Genomic DNA, 19854 nt, shown 5'->3' on the forward strand with positions numbered 1-19854 from the left:
CTTAGAATACTTTCACAGCCTGGTTATATAGAAAGAAATGAGCTTCAGGGGAGAAATCAAGGTGTGTGCAACCATAACAGGATAATAAAAAAGATCCAGAACTAAAGGTGTCATCTTCAACTTTTGTTAGACAATTCTTAGCCCTGGGAGGATTTACGTGGAGCAAGAGACAGTGCAGCACAATGCTATCTTCTTATTTAGCACCGAGCTATAGTTTAGGCTCCTGCAACATGAGATACACAGCAGAATTCCACTCATTTCTGTAGCTTTTCTGTAGAAAAAGCACTCTACAGGTAGCATTTTCTGTAAGTATATTTGGCTATTTGCATTGATTCACAGCAAGAAAGAAAAAATAGTAGTAGCAGTAGTTGGTGTTCATCACTTTTGTCAAACAGTCCTGTGGAAGTTGTCCTTGCTGTAATACTCCGAAAGTTGGGATGTGCAACCTGGTTGTTTGGGATTTTGGGAGGATTTTTCCGCAGTTTCCACATTTGCTGTTTCACTGGGGCAGCAAGCAGAAGCTACATGTTTCAGTTGCCATTACTTAGTGAGTGCAGGAGCTCATCACGGTACAAAGGCTGCCCTAAAAAGCTCACACTTAAACTGTACTGGCCTCAATAGGCTTTCGATCAGGCTCCTGTCACCCGGAGAGTTTAACAGCAGGGGAAGTGCTCAGCTGTCCCCACTGTCCTGTCCCGGGATGCGAAGAGCAGGAATCATGAGAGAACCATGTGAGGAAGATAAAGCTGAAAACTTGTTGAAGGAAAACAGTGTCCCATTTAAATGTCAGTGTGAGTACAAGTAAGTACCCAGTCTTTTCCTAAATGGATAGTATGTCTATTTTAAGTAACAAAACTAAAATCAAAGCAGCCATGCCCACAGCTGGATACAAATGGGTGGAACATCCTCTTTTTTTTTTTTTACTGCTTTTATTGCTTTAACGGTGCTACGGTGCTAGAAGGCTTAGTTACCCCACCGAACAGCCCCAAGTTTCTAAGTGTAACCTCTGGCAAACACGCACACAGCACCCCAACTGCTTTGCACCATTTCAAACATTCATGATGCAAGCAGCATGAAGCGCTCTTCGTTTTTGCTCCGCTTGGAAGATTAAGCAGCAAGCAGGGAGCAGACAGCAAAAGGAGATTCCTGTTTGATGCTGAGGTTTGATTTGGTGCATCTTCTAGTGTTTTGATCATTTGGACTGAGCAAATATGCACAGAATTTGGTAGCTGGCAAAGTGGGATTTAATAAGTCTTCTGTAAAACACAGCATGTATGCAAACATCCCAGAGGATTAGACTCCACTTGCTTAGTTCAGAACTTGGTGCAGCCAACCTGAATAATCATAGGGAGGAACAAAAGTTGCGAATCCCCTCCGTGCACTGCTTCATTAGGGTCTCCTTACAGAAAAAGAAAATGGGACTCATCTGATCAGCCAGATTTTATGGCATCTGATTAGACCACCATTTTCTCAGCAGGTCCCCTTTCTTTAAACTGTTGACTATGGATGGCCTGCTGAATAGGATGAACTTTGGACTGCTAAATTGCAGCATTATGGTTATTTAGTGTAATTTATGAAAAAGAGAGAAGTCGTGATCACCTACTTCATATTGCTAATGATATCTCCATTTATCAGAACAGGTACGAGTTTGGATCATCATTTTTGCCTCACAGTCACAGAACACTGCCCAATTAGGTACCAAAGAAATTATGCTTGCCAGTGGGGCTGTATGAGTACTGAATTAAGATTTAATAGTCCTTATATAATCATTTATTACTGTTGACTGTTTGCTGCCTTGCATTAAGTTTCACATCATCTCAGCAGGTTTATTTCAAAGTCTACTTTATTCAGCATTTTCTACCCACATTTACTGAGACTAGTCTAAAGAGTAGAAGAAAGAAACCTGTATTTGATTCAGATCCATAGAATTTCATCTAAACGGCAATTAAAACCAAACCCAATTAAAAGGACATTATGAGAATGACATTAACATTAAATGACATTTAAGTGAGAAAGTTCCCCCTCCCTGAATCAGAGATTTCCAAATACAGAGATTATTTTTTCTATAATAGGTAAGACTGCTAAACACTTCTCCTAGAAGCAAACTTCTAAACTGTGGATTTCTAAACCTCTGATAAGGCAAGTATTTATTTATTATGCCAGCTGCATACCCATCCTTGGAAGCTGGAGCTGTGCAAGTAAATGATGAACTACCAGGGAGGGTAGGAATACAGAGAGTCAGCAGGTCGGGCAGCTTGTCAGAAACTGTCACTCACACAGACATTGCAGAAGCAGCGCGTGTCAGGACAGGATGCGTGTCCTGTGTCTGCACCGCTCTGGGGCTGCCGCCCCAGCCCATGGGCACCAGCTGCTTGTGGGGCCCTCTCTGCTGCGCTGCCACCAGGAGGTCTCGCGGGCACCGCTCCCGCAGCAGGCCAGGGCGCGAGGGACAGAAGTCGTCAGTGCGGCTCACTTGGCACACACAGCGAGACAGGCTTGGGGCCACCAAGCCAGCACCTGAGGGCAGGGTAAGGGGGACATCACCCTTGGCACCGTGTGGCCAGGGGGACCATATCTGTCCCGAGCTCATTCTGACTCCAGCCTCTGCAACATGCTTGCTGCTGTCACTTGCTAGCGAGGAGCCAGGTGGATGCTGCTCTGGAGTGACTCAGAACTACATGTGCTCTAACTGCTCCAGCATAACCTTGGGGACCACAGTAGGGATGCTACTGCTCTGCTGTGGTTGGCATTGACCTCAGGAGAGGGAATCTGCTCGTGCAGTTCTCTCGTGCTCATTTTCTTCCACAAGAAGAATCCATTTTGGCACCTTCCTCCTGTGGACAAGCCTACGTGGGCTGTATTTGGTGTCCTTGCTGCTGAGTTTTCTGCTTTTGGTGTCCTCCCTGGAGCAGAGTTTTTACACGGTTACCAGCCCTCAGCAGCTCTTTCTCCCTAAGGCATTTTATTAGCATGCTGACTATCCCTGCCAGACTACAGATGATCTCCTTGTGGGTGACAGTCCATTCCTGTTACCTCAGAGAGCCTGAAACCACCGCAGGCTGAAGTATGCTCTCAGCCTTTGGATTTTGGTCTTTAGAAGCAAACAGGCGCAGATACTGCAAAAATCTCCCAGAGACAAAAGGGTGCAGCAGGCGAGGGGAGGTGTGTAGCCGTTCACCACCACATCTCCCCACAGAGACAGCACGGCTGCCTAAGACCCTGAAAAACTTCGGCTTTCTCATTTCCTATCCCAAATCAACCCCCTTCTGATTCTTGCCTTTCCATCCAGAAAGTAAAGCACACTACAGCAATATTCCCAGGGAAAGACTACTTCCTGGTTTTCCTACAGTTCAGATCCATGACGTCACGTGTTGCTGTGAACCAGCTCTAAATCTTGCCGGCATAGCCACAGTTACACAACGCACTCCTGTTCTTTGTACCCCAAAATGGTCCTTATTTGTCTTCCACTTTACTCTGCACATGCCGTTCAAGAAATTCCCCACGACAGATGGTGAGAAATTCTGTACAGGGTATCATTACGTGATGACACGAGGCCATCAGATGCAACATTCACTCAGGATCAGTCCTGTAAATAAGCACATGTCTTGTACAAAGCAGCCATTTGATAGGGGAGCCAATATGGGGGTTTCTTGAGTGCCAAGTGCAGCTTTCTAACCAGCTCTGGCAACAATGCTGCTGCCTTCCACTTGCAATCCACTCAGTAATGACGAAGGGAAGGGAGGAAGCCGGAAGCAAACCCTTAGTTCGGCTATCAGTGCATGTAAGTGTCCACACGTGTCACTGAGTGTGAAGAAGCAACGGCAGCCATTTGACATGGATGCTTCCGCGCAAGGAATTTTGATAGCAGAGGAAGGACTTTGCAAGTCTGCAGTCTCGGATCCAATCCTTCTTGGATCATGGGACCTCCAGTTAAAAGAGCCCCTGGCAGGTGAGCAGGCAGAAACCAAGGAGAACTTATGGGTAGGGGAGAAGGCAGACAGCAGACCTCCCTGTCTGCTGCAAATGGTAGGAGACTGAGCTCTGCTAAAGCTCTCTAACCTCCTGTCATTGCAGCATTTGCACATTCATTGGTGAGGAGAAGCCTTCCTCTGGACACAGAGTAAGGACAATGTTTTAAAAGCCTTCTGTTGAGTCACCATGGCGGGAATAGTGGAAGGAACCTTCCAGCTCAGCAATTATTAACTCACACTGCACTGCTGGAGCCCTCACCGAATTCAGCAGCTCTTCCTAGACAGCCCTGCCTGACAAAGATGATTTATTTTCTCTGATCAGAGAAAGACAAGGTGGACAAAACCCAGTGAAGTCAACTGAGAACCTCTCTGGGCTGTCCTATAAACTTTGCTTTGGCAAGTCCCCCACCTTGGCAAGCAGACTTGCTCTCCTCAGTCAGAGCACCCGTATTTCCTGTGTGCAACATAGAGAGCAAGGGCCTTCCCAGCTGGCCTCCTGACACCAAGCTGCAGGCAGTTCATGGCCCTGGGCTAGCAACTATGTCCTAGCAGGGTTTCACATTGAAATAAAACAAACCACAAAGGACAAATAAACAACCAACCAATCAACAAAAAAAAAAAAAAAAAAAAAAGTGTTACTAAGAGTATTTGACTTTGCCAAAATCATGGAATATCACAAACTTGAGAATGTTTAGGTAGTAACAAGGGTATATGGTTTAAGGTGATAAGTGCTTGAGTAGAGAGTAGAAAGCTCTTCAGGTAGACAATTCTCCAATACAATTACTCATGCAAAGAAAACCAACAAGGTTTGCCCCACAATCCTGCATCAAAAGACTGTGGTGTTTGTTTAGTTCTCTGCACAAAGCACTTACTTTTAAAGTGGATAGGGAGAAATATATCTTGGGAAAGTGACATTAGGAAAACAGAATATTTTTGCTTCATTTAGAAGCAAATAAACAAGTTCTTCTTGTTTTGTTCTTCTCATTTATTGAACGCTCCTCCTCTTTTTTTGCAGAGGACTTCATGAAGACCTGGGGACAGAAATGATTTCTCCACTTTCCCATGAAATGGCAAATAACAGATTTTTTTCCAATAAATACATATTTTCTTCTCTTGTATTTGGCACCTCTCCATTACTCAGAATTCACTTTTCCTTAATCTAATCTTCTTTCACAACAGCAGAGCTAAGCATAGGAATAATCAAGATAGAGGAAGGACCAAAAGAAACAGTGCTGATTCCGGTGGCCTTCTGCAAGCCCCATAGACATGGAGTGCAAATGCACCTTCCCTGTTCCTCGTCTGCTGCCCTCGCAGCCTCGGCCACAGGAGGAAATGGCATCTCTGGCGTGAGATGAACCAGGAGCCAGGGAGGCTCTCCTTCCCGGTAAGATGCACCAAGGTGCTTCTGACCCATCCAGGGCTTTTGATAGCATTTCTGTGTCTGGGGGCAGATCTGGCCTTTTTGCACGTCTAGCTAACATCAATGTATCAGCATAACAAGCAGGACAGGCCTGGCTTAATAAAACTCTATAAAACTGTCCACAAAAGTCTGAGAGGAGAAAGTACCAGGCCTATTTCCACCCCCTTGGCCAATCCTCTTAAAAAAGCCCTTGTTTTTCCAGAACCCAGGAGGGCCTTGGCTGATGACTAGACCCACACTGTGACTGTAGGCACATAAAAGCACAGCTCCATATGCAACCTCTCCGATCCGAGCGGTACAGCCCCACTCTGGAATCGTGAGACTAAATTTTTTTTATTTATATAATTAAAAAAAAAAAAAAAAAAAAACACAAAAAACACAGTCCTATGAAGGAGTAACATGTAGCAGAAGGTGGAGCAGTGGCACCCAATCTCCTGAACAGTTGCAGCAGGATTCCCAGAGAAGGTTTCCTGGATCCTTCTGCTCCTTGCAAAAGTCTATCAACAAAGAAAAGACTAGACTAGCACTGTAAAGCACAGCTTGCGAAAGCAATGCCCCATGCAGAGGCTTCCATGTGGAAGCTGATGCTGAAGCCTCGCCCTTGCAGGCTGGGAGGGCTCCAGGGGTTGCACACGGGCACAGTCTGGCCAGAGTGACGTGCAGCCCCATCCCCGGTACCTGTGGCACAAACCAAGGCGTGTGCCCAGCACAGGGTGGCCTTACTGGGACTACACTCCACCTGTGTCTGCTGCAAAGCCCTGGCATGGCGGGTGCAAAAGAGCTTTTGCAGAGCTTCCACTAGAAGCTCTGCACATCAGAAAAGTCTATCTGAAGAAAAACCCTGAAACTCCTCTTTATCTCTGAAAGAAAGCTCGATGGCAGCGAGTACTTTGCTGCATGAAATGCAGGTCCATCCCAGACATCTGTATGGCTGTTACTTTGAGCAAACACTTCTGCTTTTTGCAGCATTGCCCAGAGGTCCCAGCTAGACACAATGTGAGCAAAATTTAGTTAAGATATAGACTTCCCAGTGAAGTTCTATATAGTATGTGATTAACAGCAATACAATCAGCAACTTTTTTTGACAGTTTCTCACCTCCACACATATACTATATACTTCCTATATAACACAGAGCAAAAATGTAAACTTTCAGGTACTCGAGAATGATACTTACATTGCCCCAGAAAGAGATATCAATTGCATTATAACTTGTACCATTTCTATATCCACAATACATGATTGCCATTTAAAAAGGAGGTTTTCAAAATGGCTCAGATATGTTTCAGTAGGAGTTCTCTTCCCCCCTGTGGAAAAATGCAATTTGTATTCCTGCAATTATTACACCTTTATTCTGTGCATCAACTCTGTTTCTAAATGTCTGAACTGACAGCATGTCTGGTCACATGATTCCAGTCGACAAATTTGGCTAGCAGTAACGCTTTAGGACAAAATTATGAAAAAAATGACAAATTAGCAATGGCACCTAATCAATAAATGACACAATATGGAATCCATGAAGCTGATAATGCAATCTCACAATTCTCTCATTTCATAAAATAAATTACCAGAGCCAAGCATGTGCAAGATGATGACCCTTATTTCCAGTTATTTTCCCCCAACCAATAATAAACTTATTTCAAACTATACAGATTATAGTTCTAAAAAACATACTGTTTTCTGAACCTTTCTCCTTTTCCATGAAACAGGCATTAATATTAACCTACAAAGTGTAGATGTATTAAAACACTCTCTGATGCAGTACAGCATGCTTCAGATAAAGTTCTCATCTAGAATATTATCACTCCACTGAGGAAAAATTGACAAACAAATCTGTTCGCTAAAGGAACTTTGTAACCTCATCACTGTCTCTAGAAAATACCACAGCACCATCATTTTGAATAGAACTCTTAAAATATTTCGGCATTTAACTGGCCTTCAAATAAACTCCTTTTCACTGCAGTCAGATGCTATGGACCTCTGTAAGAATATTGTGAATTTCACAATAAGAATATTGTGAAATTACTTACCTTTATTCCTACCCTGAGCTTTCATGACTTATCAAAACTTTGCAGGCAGGCATTTCTCATGATGGGGTTTGCACACAAAAAGTCCTTCTTCAACAAACAATCTGAAGCAAATTTGCTTTACCCTCTTGAAATTATCGAAGAGCAAGGCAAGTTAATCACGGCAGAGAAGTGATGATAAGGCTTCCCTTCTCTGCTATTTTCTGATCATTCTGAGCAAACCTAGATTAACGACCACAAATTTGCCGTGTACCTCACGCCCACTGAGGGAAATGCGCTCTGCTCATGTGCTTAGCTGGGGAGATACCGAGGGCACCCTCCAATCTCAGTGTGTTCACTGTAGCTCCTTCAGCTTTAAAACTTAAACCTTCTCATTAAAACAATCCAACCAACAAGAAAGCAGCGGGCAAAAAGCAAGTAGCACAATGAAGAGCTGAAAGTCTCTAACGATATTTCCATGCAGATACCAGCACTACTGAAAGCCTGAGGAGAAGACATTTTAAAACTATGAAATAAGTTGTTGAAGAGACACTTAAATGATCGCCTTGATCATTTCCAGGAAATGAGAGGAGATCCTTAAATCAAAAGTCACCCTGTCATGAACACCTGGCTGCTACCAGCTGGCCTGCATGACGAGCCAGATGAAAAGCTCTGCACAAGGGGCAGATTTCTGCCATTCCTCTCCTCTTAGACACACACCCGCTCAGACCTTCATCCTCCTTCAGTGTCTGCAAACCATCACCTACCATCTTTGGAAGCAGGCTCACTGAACTCATGCAACAGTCGAGAGGTGCCCACTCACTCTGTCCTCTGATGCCTGTGCACAGCAATCAGCACACACAGTCGCATGGAAGTTCACAGTCACATGGAAACAACACCAGGAGCCGAGCCGAGCCGAGCTGAGCTTCGCTGAGCTTCGCTGAGCTTCCTCCTGCCTCCATCCACAAATGTCCCATTTGCTGGAGATTTTAAAGCCCAGCGGCTTGGCAGTGAGGAACAGAAGTTTCTGTTAATCAATGTTTGTAATTCATTGGGGAAAGAAGGAGGGAAAGAAGGAAAATGAAAGCAGTATAATCACAGCATAAATTAATGCGTTTGAATGAATAGCAGTTATTTCTTTGGAAGCTGTTTCAGACTCTAAAGGCTTTGAAAACAGAGAAGTGTGCTAAATAACAAAAATAAAAGGGGATGTTACTGCGTTACCCTTCTGCAAAAATAAAAAAAAAAAATAAGGAAAATAAGAAAGTTACCCCACATAAACTAATCTCACAGCTAAGAGCGACCTGAGCCAGGACCTCAGGCCTTGCTGCTGCAGAGCATTATGCACATAACCTTTGCTGTTGCTATATCCCAAAAGCAAGAGAAGAGGAGACAGAGAATAAATAGATAAATAAATCATACTCTTTGGTATCTATCTTGGGGGAAAAAAAAATCCCAAACAAGCACCTTCATCTGTTTCAATCTTTTAAATCCTTTTACGGGATTTAAGGCACAGTTTTGACTGCTGCACGTACCCTTGAGGCAGGGCTGTCTGACCCAGGACACAGCCCCACTGCTTCCCCAACCACACCTACAGGTGTGAATTCACTGCCTTAAATCCATGCTACACCAAAACAGTTCACACCACCACAGTCCTTGCTCACAGCTTCTGTCATCTTGCTAAGAACAAAAGCCAAATACAGATGAAAACCTGAAAACCACTTTAGGGGGGGGGGAGGAAAAAAAAAAAAAAAAAGTGGTTTTGAGCAGCATCAGCTGCTGGCCCAGGTGATCACAAGGACAAGAGTCCTGGCATGACCCGGAGCAGCAGGGCTCCTTCAGTTGCAGCATGGACTTAGCATGAAACTGCAGCCCGAGGTCTCCACGCACTGCCATGGCATGAACATTAAGTCAATAAAGTAGCATATATAATTAACAAAATACCAGCCCAGCACTCGAGGGCGTTTGGCAGGAGGGTATCATTCCTTCATGCTAGGACTCATACTGCCTAACATGTGCAAACTATCATCTCCAAATTAAGTAGCTGCAATATATTTTGGGTCAATTTATATACAAATCAGGACCTCAAAAAACAAAACAAAACAAAACAAAACAAAACAAAAAAAAAAAAAAAAAAAAAACACCAAGACTTTGAGACAGATACTGTGGCACTGTGCTATCAGAACTGCAAAATCTTTCCTAAGGTGTTTCTGTCTTTCGCATATGCCCATGTCCAAGCAACCCCAACTGTCCCAACTCTTGTTCTCTAGAAAGAGCTACCTTTGTCTATACGTGTATGGTGGAGAGGATGGAGTGATGGATCATAACCATGACAGCAGACCCTGGGAGCACCTCTGCTCTCAAAGAAGTTACCTCCCAACCCCCTGGAGAAGGCTGTCTCCAATCAAACATCCCGCACAAAGGGAGGTGCAGATGATACCCCTAATTTACATTCATTACAATTAAATGTGTTTCTACCACCTCCCATCACCTTAATGAAGGGTTAATTTCAAAACCTAATTGGGAGCTAAAAGTGCTGATATTACTAAGCTGTCAAACTGCAAGTACATCTGCGTGGGGACTAACTACCTGCTAAAAACAGCTCCTCGACTGTGCAGCTCTTGATTGCCATCCATGACTTGTGTCTTTCCTGAAGCAGTGCCCACCAGGTGAACAGTGCTATCCACCCATACACACCCTACAGAGGTGGTTATCTATGGTATGCCAGAGATCGGGAAGCAAATAAATAAATAAACAAGCAAGCCAAATGTCATCTTCACAGCCCACCAATGCTCTAGAAAAGGTCAAAAAAGCCTAGTCACTACCCTCTCCATTCTCAAGAAAAGTCCTCTATCACAGTATGTCTGTGTGCTCAACCATATTGACACAAAGTTTTCTATGTTAAAATCTTAAACAACGGCTCTGCCCTATCTACATGCAAGGAATTTGCGACTTCGGTGTCTTAATGATGTCTGAACAGGATAGCAAGGACAGGTTTATTTAGTCCTTTGCTTACATGCCTAGCAAACTGTAGTCCTATAACCAGAGCTCAGTGGATGAGCTGAGCGGATGGACATTTGCTTCTAGACAATCTTGTCCTTCCTATCACTTTCTAAAACCCTGCTCCTTAAGCAATCGCATCCTCTTAGGCAGGCGTGTTTTTGCTTATGTTTTACCAAGGAGCACTGCTGTTTTTACACCACAACATGACAGGAAGCTCTCCCCTAGCAGGACACATGGACGTGCAGACGGGCTGGCAAGGACAGCTGTTGCTGAACAGCTATTTGCCAATGTCCAGGCCATCCTAAGAGGCCTCCTCTGATGTGGCTGAGGGAAAAGTTAATCAGCTGATCCAACTGTCACTATCTTCTCTATATTCCAAGTCTATTAATCCTAGGGAGAGGAAGAGCTGCAAATGTTTCCAGAGGAGGAGAGGGAGGGAGCTCCGGCTTTACGTGGATATTGTCTGCTTATCACTGGGCCAGATGAAAGCAAACACATTGCTTCCACCCGCGCTCCACCCTGGGTGGAAGGGCAGAGGAATGTGACCCTCCCAGGAGCTGGCGCCTCCTCCCTGGCCAGCACCTTGCGCTGTTCCCAGGCCAGGTCTCCCAGCCTTCTCAGGGCTGCAGTAAGAACACAGGAAGGTTCCTTTGGGGCATGAGGATGAGTTTGTTGCACTCACACGGGTGCTTGGGGAGATGCAGCAAAGTGGTCCCTGCCTGCAACCATAGGTTCCCTATATAGCTATAGATTGAGGATGCCAATCCCCTCACCTGGACCACCAGCCCCTCACGATCCAGCCAGCAGAGCCTTCCAATCTGGAACATGACGGCCCCCCCCACGGTTCAGTGCACCGTGCACGCGGGGCAGAGGACTGGGATAGCCCTCGCTAGCCCACCTCGCATGGCAGCCCCCTGCCCAGCGGCACTGCCATATTCACCGGGCAGGGGGACAGTGCCCTGCGCCTGAAGCAGCTGCGGGCCCCGGAGTGAGGAGCCCTCCGGCAGCTCCTGCGCCTAGCGCACGGGCTGCGGCTCTCGGGCCTTCGGCTTTGTCACTAGCTTGGAAAGGCGCTGGCTTTAAGTGCCCAGGAAAATCTTCCAAAGCAGCCAGGTCTGCACTGGCCTTTTATGGCCTCTCTACCCAAAGTTTTCTACGTTTTAAATCTTATTTGCAAAATTAATTGCAAGTTTTCCTGTCTCTGTGGCAAGCAGTTGGAGTTAATTGCACTGTGCTGTGCTGATGAGCCCCGAGTCAGGCACTGAATAAACTAGATCTCCACCAGGTTCTTGTCTCCTGAATGACTGCAGAACAACGCACTAATATTCTCATGCTCTGCGCTGCTGTCATCTGTAAAAAGCTATGTCCAACATCCTTGGCTTGGAGGCTGGAAAAAGCCCTCTCCTGCCCTCCTTGGAGGCTGGAAAAATCCCTCTCCTGAGGGCTGATTCACAGATCCCATCCTGCTTGGCGCTGCAAGCTCCAGAGATCCCCTGGATTCACTCAAATGCTATGCAAATATTCTGGGCTGTACCTTTGGCACAGTACACCAACTGGACTGTACTGTGGTACAGTACACCAACAACACCAAAGGTGGTTTATGTAATACACGAAGCTGTGAATTGCTGCAGTTGAGGGGCACATCCCTGCAGTTCAGGTACATGCAAGTGTAACCTCAGGCAGGGGAGGAGGAAAAGCAGCCCAATCCTTAGGCACATCCCTAAGGAGCTGAAGCTCCTGATCTATGTGAGCCCTTGGCGGCACTCAGGATGAGCCTACTGGATGCTTGCGAGGATTTTACATTTTGATTTATTGCTTGGCACCAAAACGAGTCAGAGCATATAGTATTTGTGAAATTAATTGCAATTATTCATCACTTCAACTGTCATAGCACAACAGTGTTTCAATATTCATCATTACGCATTTTGCCACTATTATATTTAAAACTCACTTTCCACAGAAATGGCATTGCTCAGAGGATGAAAAGAGCAAAAAAATATTTTAAAAAAGACTTTTTTTTTTTTTGGTATGCTAAATGAGTTTTACTTATTTGACAGCATTATTCCGAGCACCTTCTTTAACACTTAAGATTATAAAGTGTATCAGAGGTTGGCAACTAGTAAGTCAGCTAGTGATCATATTCTCCACTACAAATCTGGGTCCCAATCTTGCATTTGTGCCTGAGATGTTTCTTCTGATCAGTCTGAAGATATAGTCAGTATTTCAATGTCATTACTCTTAGACCTGTCCTAGCGAGCTTGTAAAACAAGTCTCTCTTCCAGAAAGAAGAGAGGAAATTGCCAGAGAAGCTTTTGTTATCTCTTGTGATAAGATAATAGAACAGTGTGAAGATGCTTGGCATCCACCAGATAGACAGAAAGCCGGAGGGAGAAAACATTCAGCTTGAAAATAGAGAGAGGCAGATGGTTTGGGTGCTGAGGCTGGAGGCCAACACAGAAGGGGCTAATTCAGCTCTGCCACAGCCTTTCTGTTTGCTCTAGTTCCATTTTTTCGAAGATGAACTTTCAAAGTTATATATAAAAAAAGAAATGAATCAGAGGCTGCAGACAAGTAAGGTACAGTTTATGTATCAGGAGTTGTACTATTTTAGTTAAAGGCACAATCTTAAACTATGTGCTATCTTCTGCGTATGAACATACATTCAGGCTCAAACCTCTCAGCCTTATCTGTACACCAATGTGAAAGCTACCTGTGTCTAATCTCCAGGGATCTCATCACAATCCAGGGATGTTGTGAAACTCCTAGAACCCTGGGCACCAGGGGATATGTGAATGAATTCAGTGAAGTCTGCATAGTGACTTGATCATTCTTGGATGCAATGCAGGAATCCAAAACCTTTCGAGATATGAATGCAGATGCAGGATGTCACCTTAGATGCTTCCAGACCCTCAAGGTCTCACTCACTCACTGCTCCTGGTAGGACATTCTGGCATCCCTGAAGTTAACTTCGTGATAACTAGGGCAATGCTACTAGCATGCATTATCTGCCATTTTAAAAGCAGAAATGTTGAAAAATCATTTTTGAGTGAAAAAAATCCAACGCTTTCCTTTAGGAGCCTGCTTCATTCTGCAGTTGTGCTATGAAGCAAGCTGACCAGCAACGACTGCAGAATTGAAGTATTAGAGAAAAAGAAAAAGAAAAAAAAGGGGGGGGGAGGGGGAAGTACTTCAGGTCCCTGTTAACTTCAGCTTTTTGCAGTCCCTAGCATGGCTAGGTCTCTGCCCTGATCTCTTTTTCCCTTGCAACTAAAGCTCAAGCTCACACATTTTCAGGCTTTACCAATATTCCACTTTGCTTATGTGCCATTGACCAGCTTCATCTCCACCCATGGGACCATAAAAATGGCAGGAAGGGTCATATGGTATAAAAGCACTTAAATAAAAAAATGGACTTAAAATGTGATGGCACATGGGGCCATCAGTACTTCAGACTTCTCAGCAGTGCTCCCTACCACACGGCGGCCAAGAGACCTGTCTCATGAGTCAAAGAGAGGAAAACCATGGAGGACAGCAAAAGTGTCAAAAAGGTTTTGAAAATTGCATCCCGGATGTTTTATGCTGATGCTGGAGAGTTAAAAATGTTCTTTTCACTAGGGATTTCTAATCCACAAGCAATGCCTGGCAATATGATCAGCCTGATCAGCTGCTGGTGACGTGCCTTCCTCACTTTCTTGGCCAGTCTTGTTTGCTTCCTCAGTATACTTACATTCCTGTTTAACTGTCCTCCTCCTAAAGACTCGTGTCAATCTCTTCCTTGCCCTGCTCCAGCTGTGCACACTGCAAGATGGCTAGTGCTCACAGGGACCCAGACAACGCTCCTGCAGTGGACGTGGTGCGCAGCGAAGTTGGCATAATCACGTCACAACTTCTCAATCAAGTCAGCAACAACCAGCACAGGATAAAGTTTTACTGCTCTGTAAACCCAACCCGACTCTGAAAGGCAACTTCACTGTGTAAAACATGCTTCTATTTCTATTTTAGGAAAAACATTGGCTTTTTAGGGCTCCTCTTTCCTGAAATAACCTGCAATATTCATTCTCAAAGGTAAAAGATCATTTTGGTGATTTTGCAGAGCTCTGCAGGATGATACTGTAGTTGTAATCTTGTCACACAAGAGGCCTTGGAAGCACTAGTGAAACCTAAAGTTAATTTTGATCTCAGCCACACCTCTGCAAAACTAGTTAGTCCACACTAAAGTGTATAACAGAGATCAAAATCTTGACCATTAATGCCAGAAGCAACAATGCTCACCTCAAGGATAACCTCTGGGGAGATTCCCACTCCTTACATAAAGCTTTCTTATTATAGACATGTAACGTGCACAATAAAGCCTGCAATCTCCGTAACATCCCAAGGTTTTAGCAGAGTCTAGACCACAATATAAAAGAACTATTCCCCCTATACTTCCCCATCCATTCCTGCCGGGGTCAATCAGCACAGTAGCTGACCTCTCCCAGACTATCTCTTCCAATCACATCAGCACTCAAGTCTGCAACTCAAAATGCAGTGAGGAGGAGATGAAGAGACAAGCACCCAATGGGTCGGACATTCCTTCCACACCCAGAGGGCGGGTGAGGAGAAGGCAGCTGCCTCCCTGCAGCACTTAGGTTTGAAACGGCTCAAATGGAGTTGCTAAGTGATATAGCCCATGATGTCACGACCCCTTGCAGGGGAAGGAGTTTGTGCTCAACTGTTCAGCTTCCCGCATGTATTTGTGTCCATTCTTGCTACTCCATTTGGTAACAGAGTTGCAGAAATGTCTCATGTCAGTTGACTCCAGGCAGCACCCCAAGCAGATACGGAAAAAAAAAAAATCCAAGTTTTCCCCTACAAAGCCCACCTCACTCTGCTTTAAAGAGACTCCATGTATTTTATGCTTTTACTGATGAAGCAAACGTGGGCAGCCATAACTATGATATTTTGTCTGGGTCTGCATTCGGGAAAGTGGATTGCAAACTGTGAGCAGCTCAGTCTGAATACACAACATAAAGCCACAGAATTTACCCAGGACATTTCGGTAAGATGCAGTACGCAAGGGTCACACAGAATGAAAAGACTGAATAAATCCCATGGCCAATTACATGGTCACTGAGTCATGAAAAGGCCGGGCTCCTGGAATTCTGCAGCTGCCAGTAGATTCAACAGATGCATCAAACCGGCAGCAAAATCAGCTACAAGTTACTCCACCACAGAACTAATTTGAAACTAAATAAACTTCTACCAAGACCCCATCATTTAGAAATCTTGCACAAAAAAAAAAAAAAAAAAAAAAAAAAGACTACCAACAGAATTTTATTGCCATTGTCTTCCCTTGCCCTTAGGATTTATTTGTACTCTTTACTACAAAATAGAGAGGGAAAATCCCTTTTGTATTTACTGAAAAGTATGATAGGCACTTAATGAGATTATATTTTTATTGAAATTAAGCCCCACGTTAAGTATGGCTGTTAGTCATGAGGAGGAAGGGTGTCTTTAAACTGCCAGCACTTGAGTGGATTTGTACTCACTGGCCTGTGAAGTTCCGCCCAGCAGAAAGCAGCCCCTGCAACCTGCGCGCACACGCAAGGCTCACCAGTTTGTCGACTGTGAGGCCTCCTCCAGCTCCGTGGAGCCACTGCATGAGGCCTCCAAGAAGGTCCTCCCATGCTGAAGTCTCTGTTGGGCTCACACAGCACCTACTGCCTTGGCGGGCCCTGGAGAAATTCGGTCAGTTCACACTAGAGAAAAACAGGAGGCAACTGCCTGGCCATCTGCTCTCCCTCACGAGGATGACTGAGCCTCTACAATACACCGGAGCTACCAAGCCCCTCACGCAGGCAGCCCGATCTAGTCGCTGAAAAGGCAGTTAGTTTAAGGCAGCCACCGCGGAGCTGGCATTTGTACACATCATTTGTATGCAGCAGCTGAGGAGAACCACTGGAAGCTGTGTCCTCTTGAGGCTCCCAGGGCTTTCGTGGAGCTTCGGCAACACAAGGAAAGGCTGCAGTGATGGGCCTAGGGCAGGAAGCGCCCCACGCCGGAGATTCCTCTTTCAGGTGGTCGGCAGGTCATCAGTCTGAGACCGGAGACCGCTCATGGCTCTGCCGCTGCCCTACTGGGCATCACTTACTGCTTTGGCAACATATCTGAGTCACACCGATTTCCCTTCTGAAGTGCTTTAAAATCTTAAGCAAGGAAAACTGCCAAAGACCAAGGAACTATTCTCAACCCCAAATTCCATCCCAGTATAGAGCTCCCAGGTTTCCATGACATTCAGAGATGCACCTGATCATTTATGTTTCAATCAGAGCAAATCAATTCTTTCACAAATGGCTGAGTGCTCTAGCTCAGACAAAGCCCAAATTCCAGCAAGGGAACAAGGGGGGACAGTGCAGAGAAACTTACTGGAAATGCAAGTCAAATTGACCAGCCTGCGCTGACTGCCAGAGCTGACTCACAGGAACTGCACACAGAAGGTGACCAAGAAACACCGATCCCTCCTTTTTGCACAGGGGACTATTCCCTGCACTCTGCTTTATCCAGTCCTGCCTTAGCACCCTAAATATTTCCCCAGAGAAACTGACTTTTATGATCCTGGAGCTCCTTTGCTAGGAGCCTGCTCAAATCCAAGTCAGTTTCCTGGCATCATCCCACACAGCTACTTTCTCATTGTACATCCCATACATGCTGTACAGATTTGCTTATTCCCCTCATTAGCTGTCATGTAGTCCCATGCACATCCACCTCTTCAAGCCATCCCAGACCTACTGCCCCGAACTCTTTTTTTTCGGCGGTGTCTGAAACCTCTCAGACTGCTCTGACTAACTTTCAATGTGTCATTAAAGACACACTAAAGACTGGTATTTTCCGGGTTGGGAACACATGGGAAGACTGTACAAACATCCTGGTCTTCTCTTCTTCACCTTATTTAGTTTTCTTTAGTTGAAATCATGTATCTCTTCCTCTGTGCCTGCACAGTGCCCAGGGAAAAGGCAGCAACACAGCCACGATCTTTGAGAATCTCCTTCACAGTAAATAAGAAATCTTTAGTGTGCTATGAAATCTGTTATCCTTTCTTCCCACCAGCAAGGATGCACGGATCCCCACATCCCAGGGATCTCTGGTATGCATGTCAATTTCTACATCACCCAAATTTTCACGACAAAAAGTTTCCCAGCCTGTTGGCTGTAAGGACCCCTCCACAATGCAACCCCAACTAGTGCTTTAGTATTCAGCCATCAGAATCATTAGCACTAGTCGGGTGTTATCTTCCCCATCCCCTTCCCTCCGGAGCCTCTACCTGTTGAAGGTACTTGAGGCCACTTAATAGCAACATTTTACAGCTGATCCTACTAAGAAACATACCACTCTCAAAATGAGACACTTTCCTGGACCAAGGGAATGTGCTCAGATGTTTGAGCTAGAAAAGCTGCTGTTTTCAGTTAAGCTGTTGTTTTCAGTTCATGACTAGTCAAATTTTACCAGAGGATTCTTATTGACATCCTAATTCTGTTAAATCTAACAAGGAATATGAACAATGCTAGCACAGGCACAAGTAGGAACAGGGTCGCACAACTTGTGGCGTGACAGGGGCACTTGAGAGGATGTATTTGTTTTCTGCATACCTTGGTCCAGCAAGTCATTTAAGTCACTATTTTTGCATGTCTTGTATTTTTGCAAAAGTTGTTGTGGGGATGTAAGGGAATGTACATTAATGTGTGCAGTTCATTAACACACGGTCTGCTCACACCAAATCCTTGTACCAAAGAATATGTGCTCATGTATGGATGCTATACGACACATTCAACTAACCAAAGGGACTTATTTTTGTTGCCAGTTCTCTCTTATTGCCTGTTACATGTCTTTCTTAAGCTTTTAGCAGGCAACATGTCAGGGAAGGAAGGAATATGCTGAATTTGCGGAGGTCAAATACCATCTCACACCTTGTAGCAAGCCCGTATGCTTTAAGGTCAGAAGGGACCATTACGAGCCTTTACCCTAGCCCCCTGCGGCACAGCCAAGTATTAAATTTTACCCAGCAATTCCTGCAGAGCATAAAATTTTTCTTTCCTACTGCCTAAGTGAACTCTACTAAGCCTGACAGCTTGTTATTCATACTGTAAGGAAAGCAGCACCTACCACAATTTGAGTGATGAAATAAATAGTAATGCAGCCAACTAGAATCAGAGACAAACTGGAAGAATTCTCATCAAAATTCAGTGTATCTGGGCAAGCTCCTTCCTAAAGCCTCATGGTCTTCCCCTCCACATAGAGATTTTAGGGATAAATGCCACTAGATCTCTATTGTCCTCATTCACTCCTTAGCTACAACTTTTTTTTTTTTGTGCTTGTTTTCCTAATTTTATTTGTATTTCAAGTTAAGAAAAAGATCAATTACAGTCACAGGGTACATACTGAAAAGGTAACTACAAAGCATGAAAAAAAAGGATGTATTTTAAATATACAGTAGCATCACACTGTTTTCTTCACAGTTTTAAATAATCCCTGGCAATGAAAAACACATATTTCATGGTGACAAACTCCTTTCATTGCATAATCTTTGGGCCTTCCTCTTCCTTCTCCATTAGTTTCATCATTCTCCTTTTTTTACATCTAAACTCCATGCCCAGCTTTGCTAAATGGATTCAGAAAAAAAAAAACCCACAACTCCTGTCATGTGCTACTTGCTATATTCATAGTTCTCATGTCTGCAGCAAGCGAGTAGTACTTGTGATTAAATCATAAAATCCTAGCTGTAAATTGGTACTCCAATCTATTGCTTCCTTCCAGAGCAGAACATGGATATTGCCTTACCTGGCTACAAGAAAGGGGAATGGGCCTCAGGTAACAAGGCATTTCCCAGAGCCACTGCTTCCACTTACCTCCCACACTGTGGATGAGTATTTGCTCTCCTACATCTCCCCTTGGGCTGCCTATGTTTGGAGTTGGAATTAAGACATGCACAAATACTCGATAAACTTACTTCGGTATACAAAAGGCTGCAATCAACAGAATTGCAACCTACTGCTTTAGAAGCTGGGAGGAAGAAAGTCCTGTTGCACTGCAAAGCTTGCAGTCTAAAGCATGTGGAAAGAAAAGCGCTGAATGGTTATTTTTGCAATTAAATTGGTGATGCCATTTATCAAAGTCAACAGCTTGAGCTTTCCCACTGGCAGTGTACTTGTGTCTGGTGGTGAGCAAGGTAAACCCAAGTCCTTTTTAAAAGCCACCAAGAAAGCCACCTATGACTGCTTCTCATTCGGAGATCATGGTCACCTACTTGTTAAATCAAAGTAGGTAAACTGGCAGTGTAACCACAGAGTGCTTTCAGAAAAACTTAAAATCTCTTATTGCAATATTGTGTATCCTTCTTCAGCTGGCTTCCATCAAGACACAGAAACCCGTGGCTTTGCTTATCTGTGCTTTCAGTACAGACTGGTTTGCCTATATGGGGCT

Source organism: Nothoprocta perdicaria, unplaced genomic scaffold, assembly GCF_003342845.1.
Source record: "Nothoprocta perdicaria isolate Ctin4 unplaced genomic scaffold, notPer1 scaffold_415, whole genome shotgun sequence".
Lineage (NCBI taxonomy): Eukaryota > Metazoa > Chordata > Aves > Tinamiformes > Tinamidae > Nothoprocta > Nothoprocta perdicaria.